Here is a 13,186-nt window from a genome sequence, read left to right on the forward strand (position 1 = left end):
GAGAGAGACGGAGTAAGTAGGCAAAGAAAGCAAGTTCCTTCTTTCATGCACTTTATATAGGCTGCTAGTAGAAGGTGTGGCCCAGATTAAAGGTGGACCTTCCCACCTCAAAAGATCTGGATTAAAAGTGGGTCTTCCTACCTCAAATTCTTTAATAAGGATGATCCCTCCCAGATGTGCCCAGCAGCTTGGGTTTTAATGAATTCCACATGTAGTCAAGTCGACACCAAGAATGGTCATCACAAGGTCATTCTGTCCTTGTCTTCCTTGACTTCTCAGCGCCCTTTGAAATAAGAACCTACCCTCTTTGTGGACATTGGCTTTGCTTCTTCCCCCACTAAAACATTGTAGTCTTCCTTTCAGCGCCATGGCTGTCTTTTCTGTGTGTTTTCTTCTTGCCTCAAGATGGACCTTCCTTCTTTCCCATCCTGACCTTGTTGGAGGAGGCTGGTCTGCTGGATGATATTAGTGGGTTCCCTAAACCGCTCTATTTCAACTGCTGTATGGATTTGGATTGCTCCCTCCTGGCAGAAGATCAGAAAGGGCTGTGTACCTCTGCTGGGATCCACAGCTTGTGTCCAGCACCCCTCTCCTTAAGCTATGGATGCATTCCTTTCTAATTAGTAAATATGTAAATGCTATTTTGATCAGTTAAAACTGACCAGTTCTGCACTCCAACACTCCATGAGTCTCTGGATTCCACTGACAGTAGGAGCTAGCATGCAGTGTCTACCATAGCTGATTGCTCTCCTGTGCTTGCCATGAACCACTTCACCTCTGTGTTACATCTCTGGAGTGAACTTTCATTGGCTCCACTGTGCAGAGAAACAAGAGGAGCACATAGACTGAAAAGGTTTGAATAGGGTCCTCAGCTACAGAGATAATCAGTAATGGAGCCATGATGTGACCCGGGAAACCTGATGCAGAACCCAAGCTCTTAATTACTGGATTTTTTATGCTTTAAATATTTGTTTTCCCATTCTTTTTTGTTACAAGCATTATCATATTCCCTCTGGGGATTTACCTTTATTGGGGTTAGTCCGTACATGTTTCTATACATGTGATAAAAATGTTAAAAACAAAGAGATATGTAAAAGCTGATAAAATTTGATGAAGACTTATATAATAGGTAATAGTATTTTATAAATCCAGTTTCCTGATTTTGATAATATATTTCAGTTAAATGCATTGTTATCATTCAAAGAAGATAGATTGGGGTATAGGGGTATCTTCAGTACCGCTATTTTCACTTCCTAAGCATCTATAATACTTTCAAATAAAACATTAAAATACTGAATGCAATGTTTATGGTATCTCCTCTGAAGTCTCTATGCTTTTTATGTGACCCTTTCACTCAACTCATGATCATTAAGGGGATTTTGCTTCACTCCTGCCCCTCATCTGCCTATGGTTTTCCATGTCCCCATTACCCAGAAGGATGGTGTCTGCATTCAAAGTTTGGCTCCAGGCAAGACAGGGTTGAAATCATAGACAAGAAAGCAGCTTCAACTTTCAATATATCCTCATTTTAATATTTCAGGTATCATATAGCAAAGGACCTGACCAGGAAAGAAAATTCATCAGTATGAGGTATGAGGTTTTTGTTTGTTTTATTTTCAACATGAGGAATGGTATTTAGTAGGTTGGATGTGATCAGAAGTCTTGGGTCCACACAGGGTAGTTGGTAAAGTAACCCCGCCAGCTGTGTTTTGGGTACAGCAAGTATCTCAGCTCAGGGATGCACTCCTTCAGAGAAGTGAAACCACCACCGTGAAGACTCAGTGGGGTTCAGAGTGAGACGAGGTTATCTCCCCTGAAATAACTCACACACTCATGGAGACACTTTGGTCAAAACTAGGATGAGTGCTGGGGGACATTCTGAGAGAATTTCATGACCTCTGATCAGGGTGGGAATTAAATGATTTCTTTAATGTGATGTTGTAGGGGCTTTTCCTGTGGAGACACACTATAGGCGTCTATTTACCCAAGGCAAGGAGCCAGCAAGCAGCTCTAGAGAGAGGGAAGGTGGAAAAGAAGAGGCTTGATCTGACCTTAGGTGGGATCGTGTTTATTCATGGTGAGTGGGCATTTTGCCACACATGTGTGCAGATGGCCAAAATGTCTACAGCAGAAGATGGGATTTAGCCCTGTGCAGAGGTGGAAAAGACCTCTGTAGTCTGCAGGGGAAGGGGGGACGTATAGCCTTTTAGCAGGAACTATCAGAAAGGAGCTAAATAACAATTCTAACAGTCCAATTGGGCAAACCGTTGTGTTTGTTGGGTTACATGCAGGAACACGGGTGACTTGAAGGGAGCTGCATTTCTGATATGCATGGGTAACGCATCTCTGGAGGTCTGTGTGTAGCTGGACAGGTCAAAGAGAGTCTCCTCTGCACAGCTTAGCTCATTGGAGAATCTCCTTCCCCAGTAGGTGTTTACTGCCTCCTTAACCTGGGGGAGGGCCTCTGTATATCTTGTGAGTTGCAGGAACTTCTTGAGACTTGCCAGTTGTTTACTTCCTTGCTGGCCTTCTCAGAGGGAATGTTTCAACTTGGAACTTGTTGAGCCTCAAGGAGGCTCTCTCCAGGAAATTGTGTTTTTCCTGGAAACCACTACATGATGTATGGAAGGAAAGAGCGGAAGGCAAAGGCCATTGAACTGAAACTTACTACTCAGACAGTTGTCAAGAGTAGATAATTTGAAATTGGAGAATGCCTGTGTGAGAGAGGATGTGTTGTCTGTACTGGCGTCTCCTTCAGAATGCCATTCTAGCACCAGAGCTTCTGAAAATTCTCGTCACCGTATGCTGTGAGTTCATTGGGCCGATTAAAGGTACACAGCAGGGTGTTATCTAAGCACTTTGCATCTGTTTCCTTATTTAATCAGCAAAGAAATCTAAGTACAGCGGTATCACCATCATCCCCATTTTCAGATGAGGAAACTGAGTTCCAGGAAGGATGACTGAACTGAAGTCACACAGCAGGACTGGACCTAGGTCAGGAGGCTTCCGAGCCCAGCTTTTTGTGCTGCTTCTCTGGTTAACCAACTGATCACAGCAACGAGCTGGATTGCAGTTCATATCTGCGGCTGACTCTGGTGACTACAAACCTTTATCTTGTACATCCTGTGTCCACAATGCCACAAAATGTCTGCCAATCATTGGCCACATAAGCAGTTAGTCTGCCGTAAATGACTTGCTGATTCATCTTTGAAGGAAAACTTAAATGCAAACACAGGTAGAGATAAGAGAGAGCCTGAGTAAGGAACTATGTGGAACTAAGAACAGAATTTGTAAAGACGCTGGCAGAGGAAGCAAGGCCAGTGAGAAGGATTCAAATGACCTCGAAATCTCAAGGTCATTGACATTTGGAATTCATTGTAATTGCTAAGTGTTTAACATACTCTTTGGAGCACACTGAATTACATTCTTTTTGTGATACCCAAACTGTGCTCCACTATTCCTCACTCCATACTCACTTCATATCCTCACTGATATGAAATGTCAAATCCTGTCTTATGTACTTTTCAAAAATCTCCAAAGATTCAGGCAGGTATTTTAGAAATTATACTGACCCTTCCCACAGTACTGGCCCTAAGGTATGCCAGCTGCACATTATCAAAAAAAAGAAAAAAGAATTAGTTATCTAAAGAGAAGACTGAGAATGAAGAAGCAATTGTAACCAGTTCTTTTCCTGAAAGTAATGTTGAAACTCCCTCTAAAGAATAGAGAGAACCACTTTCGTACTCTGCCTTAGCACTGCTTTGAGAAACCCCCTGGAATTACCCAGGAGGGGAAACCAGCCTTGTTCTTTCTTTAGCTCTTAAAATAGGTCAGGGCGCGTGATTATTTCAGCATCCCATTTCTCTTATTCCATTCTACAGTTTCCCAGTTTCTGTGTCTCTCTTGGGGAACCATGGGGAAAACAAAATGTCTACTGAGCAATTTTTCCTCAGAAATAATATCACAAATATAAAAGGTATCCTGCCATGAACTTGTCAGCAGGGGAGACAAGCTAGGGAGGCAATATTCCAACAGATTTTTTCCAGAATCTCTCAGTAAACTTAAAAGATAATAGTCATCTCAGGAGAGAAGGCAGGAAGTGGCCATGATGGGAAGTGAATGAAAGATGAAGAGGCTCTGCAGAGGAACCCCACCTTGCACTCTCCCACATGTCATCACAGGCTATTTACCTCTGAAGATGGCTTCTGTCCCCAGGTGGGGTTTTCTGCTTTGATGGCAGGGCCATGGGCTGCAGGTGTCTGATGGGATTCTTAAAGATACCCGAGACGGCTAAGCTGCTCAATAACTGAGAGATTGGGACACCATTGAGATTGCTGATGTGTGCCTTCTGTTAGGCAGCTTTTGTTTGACATATTCTCCTGATAGTGGCAAGCCAGGATGTGTGTGTGTGTGTGTGTGTGTGTGTGTGTGTGTGTATGTGTGTGTGTGTGTGTGTGTGCTGCAGAGCTGTTTGTATGTGAATGTGTGTGTATGTATGCCGCAGAGCTGTTTGTGTGTGTGTTTGTGTTGTATGTGTGTTTATGTGTGTTTATGTGTGTTTGTGTATGTGTGTTTATGCTGCAGAGTTGTTCGTGTGTGTTTGTGAGTATGTGTGTGTGTATGCTGCAGAGCTGTTTGTGTGTATGTGTATGCTGCAGAACTCTGTGTGTGTATGGGGGGGGGGGAGCTTCCATGAAGATCAAAAGAAATTTGCAGGCCATTCTCTTCTTCCACCATGTGGGTCCCAAACATGAAGCTCTAGTTATCAGGTTTGGTGGCAAAGTGCCCAGTGGCCCCTCATCCAATCTTTTTTGAGATAGTGTCTGTCACAGGCTTGGCATTCCCTAGGTAGGATAGAATGACTGGTCAGCCAACCCCTAGCATTCCTGTTGGCACCTCCTCGGTTCTGGAATCACAAGTGCGTACCAGCACACTATGCTTGGTTTCTGGAGACTTAACTTAAGTCCTTACAATATCTAGGCAATCACTTTGCTCACTGAGCCATCCTCAACCCAAGCCATTTGATATTGGGTATTTGGTAGGAGCCAGATCTATTTGAAATTCTTTGTACTTCTTCTTGTCTTCGATCTTACTCTTTTGTGTGCCATGGCTGTCTTAGAAGACTGAATTTACTTAGATCTTCATGGGGACTAATTAAGCAGAGATTAGTGTCTTTGAAACATGACTGATTGGTTCATATTGGACATTTTATGTAAATCTTACTAATCACCTTGTTTGTCTCAACGTCAGGCCACACTGCTGTCATCCTAAGTGATATGAATGCTCATCCTTTAAAGTTGTGTGCAGCATTGATTAAAAGAAATCTAAATAACATTAGACACAAAAGAGTACACAGGGCTGGGAGATGGCTTGGTGTGTAAGGTATTTGTCTTAGTGTCCTATTGCTGTGAAGAGAATAGCATGACCACGGTAACTCTTACAAAAGAAAGCATTTAATTGGGGGCTCACTTACAGTTTCAGAGGTTTAGACTATTATCATCATGGTGGGGAGCATGGCAGCACACAGGCAAGAAGGAGTGGTGCTGGAGAAGTAGCTGAGAGTTCTACATCAAATCCATGGCAACAGGAGAAGAGAATGACACTGGTCCTGGCTTGAGCTTTTGAAACCTCAAGGCCAAGCCCCAGGGACACACTTTCTCCAACAAGGCCACACCTCCTAATCCCTCTCAAGTAGTATCACTCCCAAATGACCAAGCATTCAACTCTATTAGCCCGTGGGGTCATTCTCATTCAAACCACCACAATACTTGTTGTGCAAACATGAGGATAGAATTTCAATCCCCAGCACCCAAGTGAAGTCAGGTGGGCATGGCAGCATGCCCATGGAACAAAGTGACAGACTAGACTACTCAAATCTGAGAACTTGAGGTTCAGAAAGAGTCCCTGCCTCAATACATAAGGTGGAGTACAATCAAGGAAGATGCCCAATGTCCATCTCTGACTTCCATAGGAATGGGCACACACACCTTGATCTACATGCATGAAAACACAAACACACAGGCATAACCACCACACACACACATACACATGCAAAGAAAAGTTAGCGCAGAATGGAGCTGGAAAAATGTCTCAGTAGCTAAGAGAACTTGCTGCTCTTGCAGAGAACTCAAGATGGGTTCTCAGAACAACATGGCCTCTTACAGCCATTGATAACTCTCATTCTGGGGGATCCAACACTCTCTGCTGGCTTCTTCTGACACCAGATACATACAGTGTACACTAATACAAGTTGTCAAAACACCCATACACACTTTTAAAAATCTATGAAAATATGGTACCAAGAATTACAGATTTTTCTATGCTCAAGGTCCCTCAAACCTTGACCTTTCTCACTTTTTTAATCCTCTTCCCATGGGATCCCAGGATCCTCCATGGAAAGCTCACATCTCACCCCTTTCCGTCAGCATTTCCACTTCCCCCAGTGCCTGCAAATCTCAGTGCCAATCAATATCTATGATTTACAATGCTGCCATACACAAGGGCATTTATCAGTCTGCAGAGAGTTAAGCAATGTTATGTATCCTTCGCTTAGGAAGCAAAGTGAGATTTAGAAAACCTAGGATGAACCACCAAGTCTCAGAAGCAGCTCTGTTGAGAACCAGAGGTGGGCAGATGAGGACAGTTCCTGGTTCTCTGTGCTTCCTTGGCAGTTGCCTTATTTCAGAGAACATCTTCATGACCTGCAGGCACAGATGGGCTCCCAGCTCAGAGAGCAAGAGGCAGCAGGGCTAGGAATGAAAGGAGTGGGCTATAAATTTGATAAGGACACACAGAATCAATACTAATATAAGAAAGTAAATAGAACTTTGATTTATGCAATTGTTATTTTTTTTAGAATCTATTTGCAACCTAATTGTCCATGACATTAAGACTGGAATTCAAAGTACCAGCCACACATCTGTGACCTTTGCATTTCATGTTCTGTTGTCTTCACACAAGGTGTGTGTGTGTGTGTGTGTGTGTGTGTGTGTGTGTGTGTGTGTGTAAAATAAACTTTCCCATTTTGTGTAAAAATTCTCCTTCCACCATGTAGGTCCCTGTCACCCAACTCAGATGGTCAGGTTTGGCAGAAAGTGCCTTTGAGCCATCTCCCTCCTTTCAATGATCCTAATTTGAGCAGCATGCCTAGCTCACACCATTGGGAATCAATGTGCGAAATGGACAGCCATTGGAGTCCCTTGTCTGAGTGTGCCCTGACTTGATCAGACTATTAGCTGGTTATATGCAAAATGGACTTAAGTGGTTATGCTCTGTGTTATTGGCAAAATTGCATAATGTAGTTGTATACTTGAAGAAGTGTCAATAATAGGCGTGAGTTGAAGAAATGACTTCTCTTCCTCCTCCTTCCCTCCCTCCCTCTCTCCTTCCCTCCCTCTCTCCTCCCCTCCCTCCTTTCTCTTTTCCTTTCATCCTTTCTTCCCTCATCTCCTCCTTCCCATCTTTCTTCTCTCCCCCTTCCCTTGTTCACTCCCTCTCCTTCCCTTCCTTTCCTGATGTGTTTTCTTTGTGTCTATGTCCCTGCTGGGTCTCCATCCTTCCCAGGTGGCATTCTTGAGACACACCCATTCTGAGTGTCCCGGAGTGACTTCTGCAGTTGCTGTTCCAGGAGTTGCTTGCAGCTTTTCGTCATGCAAACCACAGCAGCTGCAGTCAGCCACACAGGAACCCATGCCGAGAGCTTCCTCTACGGCCTTCTTTCTTTGTCTCTAGTCTCTGATCGTTTTGAAACATTTACAGGAAACAAAACCAGGAAAGCAAATTGAATATAAAAAGAGTATTTCCGACAAAAGGAACTCACTTCCAAAGAACATACCGTTGGAGGAGGCCATAGTACAATATTAGCAACCCAATTATTTTGCAACTGAAGGAGGAAGAATATGGAAGAAGAAAAATAATCTGAGTTGATATTTTGTGTGTTTCTTCCTTAATTCACTGTTATCTTTTGATACAAATACTGTTTACTCAATATGGGAGGTGTGGAGACTGAGGGCCAGTAAAGTTACCACCCAGTGCAGTGTGCCAGTGAGTCTGCTCAGAAGCCATGCTCAGCCACTGCAGCATAGGCGTCTCCCCTTACACTTGGCCACTGCAGTGTGGGCATCGTCTTCCCTCACACTCGGCCACTGCAGTGTGGGCATCATCTTCCCTCAGTCACCAAACAGGACATGAGTAGAAATAACCTAGCACTCCTGCTAAGGAAGATCCCAGGAAGAGGAGAGTTTTCGGAATGAAAATGAAATCTGAACCTGCGTTTCAGGTTTATTTCTTGGCTAACAAGTGAATTCTCCCTTTTACTGCCCTCTGCTCGGCTTTTTTTTTTTTTTTTTTTTTTTGAGACAGGGTTTCTCTGTGTAGCTTTGCGCCTTTCCTGGGACTCACTTGGTAGCCCAGGCTGGTCTCACACTCACAGAGGTCCGCCTGTCTCTGCCTCCCGAGTGCTGGGATTAAAGGCGTGCGCCACCACTGCCCGGCCCTCCGCTCGGCTTTAATGGTCCGATCTGGTGAAATAAATTTCACGTGAGCTTAAGGAGCATGACTCCTTTCACCTTGCTCTTAAAAGCTCCAAAACTGCGATGGGATCTTTTGAGAGGGGCCGAGTGAGATGCTGCCACAGGGAAAATGCAGGATGCCTTCTCTATGGCGATAGGAAAGCCATTCTGTATTCTGAGGTGCGAGTCACTTGGTGGCTAACTTTTCTTTTTAAATTTAACCCACCCAGTGTCCTGTTGCCGCGCTGACATTCAGTCTAGAAACTAGAGAAGGAATAGGCCCTGTGCAGTCTAGTCCTCCCTCACCTCCCTTCACTTCTCTCTCCTTTTCCTCTTCCCTCTCTTCCAGGTCCCTGCCCTCCTCCCTCCTCCTCTCCTCCCTTCACAAGCTCACTCTGCCCCTCCTGTTCTCAGACTTTTCTGTCAACAAATTCCAACAGTGTATTAGTTGTGTACATTCTCCTATACCTCAGTATCTTCCTTTGAATCTGTTTTTTAACTTCTTACTGTTTGCAGACAGTTAGATCTCCCTTTTATAGACCCATTGCTAGAATGTCAGGGACTTATCCCCCTGGGAGGCTTCATCCTGCTTTGCAGGTTGAAATACTTGCTTTGTCTACTCTAGTTAACAGTTGCCATCCCTACCATCACTCAGGTGCTTCCGGAAGGCAGCATCTCATTTATGGATTTTGAAACAGACTTTTAAAAAAATTAATTTTCACTCTACTCATTGTACATAGCATTGAAAGAGACTTTTAGAAAACTGGCTTGGTGCCTTCTTAGGAGTTTGGATTTTGGAGTCAAATTTTCCTGGCCACGAATCTAGGTTTTTCACTTTCAGTCATGAGTTCTTAACTGTTGAATGGCCTTGATCTATCTTCTGTTTCCTCCTCAGTGAATAAGGAAGATGTAATAGGAACATCCTGGAGTCATACAAAGAGTTAAATGGGACCGTGGGTAGAAGACACTTGGAGAATTAACTGAGAAATACAGAGCAACACCCCCTCCACACATACACTTCTCATACTAAATTAATTAATCTTAAAATAAATGTTACTTTTATTTTTATGTATATGAGTGTTTGCCTAAATGTCTTTTGCATTCCATGTGCATGCCTAGTGCCCAAGGATGCCAGAAGAAAGTATCAGATCCTCTGGAAGTGGCATTACAGACAGTTGTGAGCTACCATGTGGGCGCTGGGACTCATGTGCGAGTCTTCAGCAAGCGCAGTGGTATCCTTAGCCACTGAGCAATCTCTCCATCCCCGAAGTAGTTCTTTCTAAGAGGCAACAATGATAGCACTAGTTTGCTTCAAAACCAAATTTGGTTTTTTTTTTTTTTTTTTGTTTTTATCTCATTACACAAAGTGCATGAGGTGTCTTGAAAGACCTTGCTAGACTGACTGACTGCGCATAGCCTTTGATGTCTGCAGGACATGTGGGAATCCCCCTTGTGGAAGCATAGAGTGTCCTAGTCTGGCACAGGGAGGCTTACCATTGAGGGCTGGCCTTCTGCCATCTTTCTACTGGGAGGAATCCTGGGGCAATAGTGAAGCATGTCGGCCAGAGACACCCTTGCTGCTAAAAGGGATTAAGGAATTTGTGAATCACTTCTTGTCCGCTTGGATGGATGGCAGAGAAAAACAGTTGTGCTTATAGGTTTCTTCACAGTGGTTAAGCAGAATACCTTGGCAGATGGAGGGCATGGTCTGTGGCTAGTATTCTTCCACTCCCATTAAAAATCTGCATAGATCTGAGCTGAGGTCATTTTGTTAGCATCTTCTTTAGCTGCAAGTTTGTTGTGGTTTGACTGTGAAAGTCCCCTACAGGCTTGGTATTTGAACACTTGCTCCTCAGGTGGTGGTGCTGTCTGGGCAAGTGTTTCACCCTTGCTGCAGAAAGTGCATCACTGGGAGCTAGCCTTGACGGTCCATAGCCTCCCTCCATTCCGATTATCTCACTGTGCTTCATGTTTGGGGTTACAGATGCAATCTCCCAGTGTCCTGTCGCTATGCTCTCCCACCATACCGTCTCTGCCAATGAAACCAGACCACTAGCAGAAATAAACTCTCCCTCAAGGTGCCTTTGGCCATGGTATTTTTTCACAGCAACAGAAAAGGACCCGCACTAATTATGCAAGACCCTCTTTTCTCTCTCTCTGTCTTTAATGTTTAAGGACCACTTAATAGAATCCATAGTATTCAGAACATAGAAGTGTTTAGTAAATATTTTTATTTGAAGAATGATACACTACTGAATTTATTGGTAACCAAGTGTGTGCTATGCTCTCTTTTAGGGAGAGAGGATGTGGTTATAGACTTGAAACACAAATCTGCACTCTTAGTTAAGCTTATATTCTTGAAAAATAATAAAATTATAAATAAAAACAAAAATGAAGATGTGCAAAATTATTAGAAGGGTGTTAAGAAGGAAGCCCAAGGAGAGGAAGATGTGTGTACAGAGGTGATATGACATTTTAGAGCTGGGCTGTCAGGGAAAGCAGGCTTCTTCTGTTAATATGTCCATCACTCAAAGTCAGGATAACAGTGATGTCCACGCACACACATGTGATTACTCCGATCATAAATCTAAGTAGAGAACTCTTTATGAAGACATTGTCCTGCCTCAGATCTTAAAATACATCTTCATCATGACAAACTTGAAAGTTATGTGCAGTGTTATCTGGCTAGAAACATAAAACATTAAGAAATTTAATTATCAGCACATGTTTCTGGGTTCTACATCCAGGATTAGGCATGTTTAAGCATATAATCAAATATAGACATATATTCAAGGCATTTTATATTCAGTTTTAATGAAAATTATTGTCTTTTTCTTTATATCAGGAAAACTTATATGTTGATAATTATATTTTTGACACAATTTTGTTTTGAGAACCTACAAGATTAAAAGTAGAATGTAGGTTTTTTCTAGTAATCAAATATAACATTTTTCATTAAAAATAAAAATAATTGTAAACATTTTTTGAATAAGTTATTTTATAAGCATTTTCAAAGATATTCTTTATTTTAAAATATTTATGGTCATATACTAATTTTAAAAGGAAAAAAACAACATGACTTAGGAATATTCACACCTTACACTGAAATTTATTTTAAAATGATCATTAGTAGTTTTATTGAAAATTTATTGTTTAAAGTTGTTTTCCAAAAATGACACTACTCCAAACTTCTGCTTTTAGTGTCTGCCTGGTTTTTAAAGATAAAATTGTATATAGTCAGTTTCTGTTTCCTTTAGTCTTCTGTATACATAGATTTTAGAAAAAAGATTCTCTTGTGGATGTACGTGTGTAAGGTTGATTGTATTTGCTAAAGATGATGTTGTTCTCTAGTTTTATCCATTTCTTTGCAAAAGACAAAAATTCATTCTATTTAGAGCTGAGTTAAACACACACACACACACACATACACACACACACACACACACACACACACACACACTACACATACCACATTTTCTTCATTTATTCAGCCATAATGAAGATTTGGCATCTAGGCTTATTCCATGACTTGGCAATTGGGAGTAATTCCCTAAAAATTTTGGTTACACAGACACCTCTATTGTGTGCTCACTTTCTTCTTTGGGTACATACCCAGGAGTGGTATATTTGGATCAAACAATAGCTGGCCTTTGGTTTTAGCTGTTTTAAAAGAAATACCATATCCATTTCATTTTTAAAAGAAAAACAACTGCTTGAGCATTATGAATTATTTGCCAACCACTAATGCCAACCATTATGGATGTTACACTAATATATGAGTTTCCCCAGAACTACATATGGGAACAGATAAAGAAATAAGGAAATGGATTTTCGACATTATTAGAAAATTATATTTCATTAAGCAAGGCACTATGACATTCATGCCCAGAGGAAGGACTCCGCATCTAGATTAGATTATCTTTTCTCTTCCTCAATAGATTAATTATATACTTGTATATGGTCATCAATTGTAAACTTCTCTGTGCCTAACAATATGCATTGTCAGCTCCTTCTTGGGAGGCAAGAGCTGGTGCCTGTGTTTCAAGGCCTTTCACATCTCTCCCATGCTGGAGACAGTTGGAGCCTGAACTGAGGAAGGACTTCGAGACCCATTACTACAAAGGGACAGCTATTACTAAATGTACACAATGATGTCAGCAACTATATACAGCTTCCCTGCAGCTGGAACCTGAAGATGTGACCACTCCAGTGGCACTGGATACAAGAGGCGATGCGACAGAGAGGCTGCCAGGGTGATGGGAGCTAGGTAAGGTGGTGCATGTCTGTGATCCCAGCACTGAGGTGGCAGAGGCAGGAAGTCTTCCACAGACTGAAGGCCAGTCTGGTCTACATAGTGAATTCCAAGCCAGCAAGGGATACACACACACACACACACACACACACACACACACACACACACACACACACACGGTAGCTTACAACCATCTATAACTACAATTCCCAGCATCCATTGCCCTCATCTGGCTTCTACAGGCACTAGGCACACATGTGCACAGATAGAGATGCAAACATAAGACTCACACACATCAAAAGAAAGGAGAGTTCACAGAAGCCGCACATCTGGGATTGCAGCTCTTCCTTGATGCGTTTCATCTGTCTGAAAATGACCAGAACTCTTATAGCTATGGAGAAAAGTCAGGCCGCCATGCAGCTCA

This window comes from Peromyscus leucopus, chromosome 7 (genome assembly GCF_004664715.2).
Source record: "Peromyscus leucopus breed LL Stock chromosome 7, UCI_PerLeu_2.1, whole genome shotgun sequence".
NCBI classification, from domain to species: Eukaryota; Metazoa; Chordata; class Mammalia; order Rodentia; family Cricetidae; genus Peromyscus; species Peromyscus leucopus.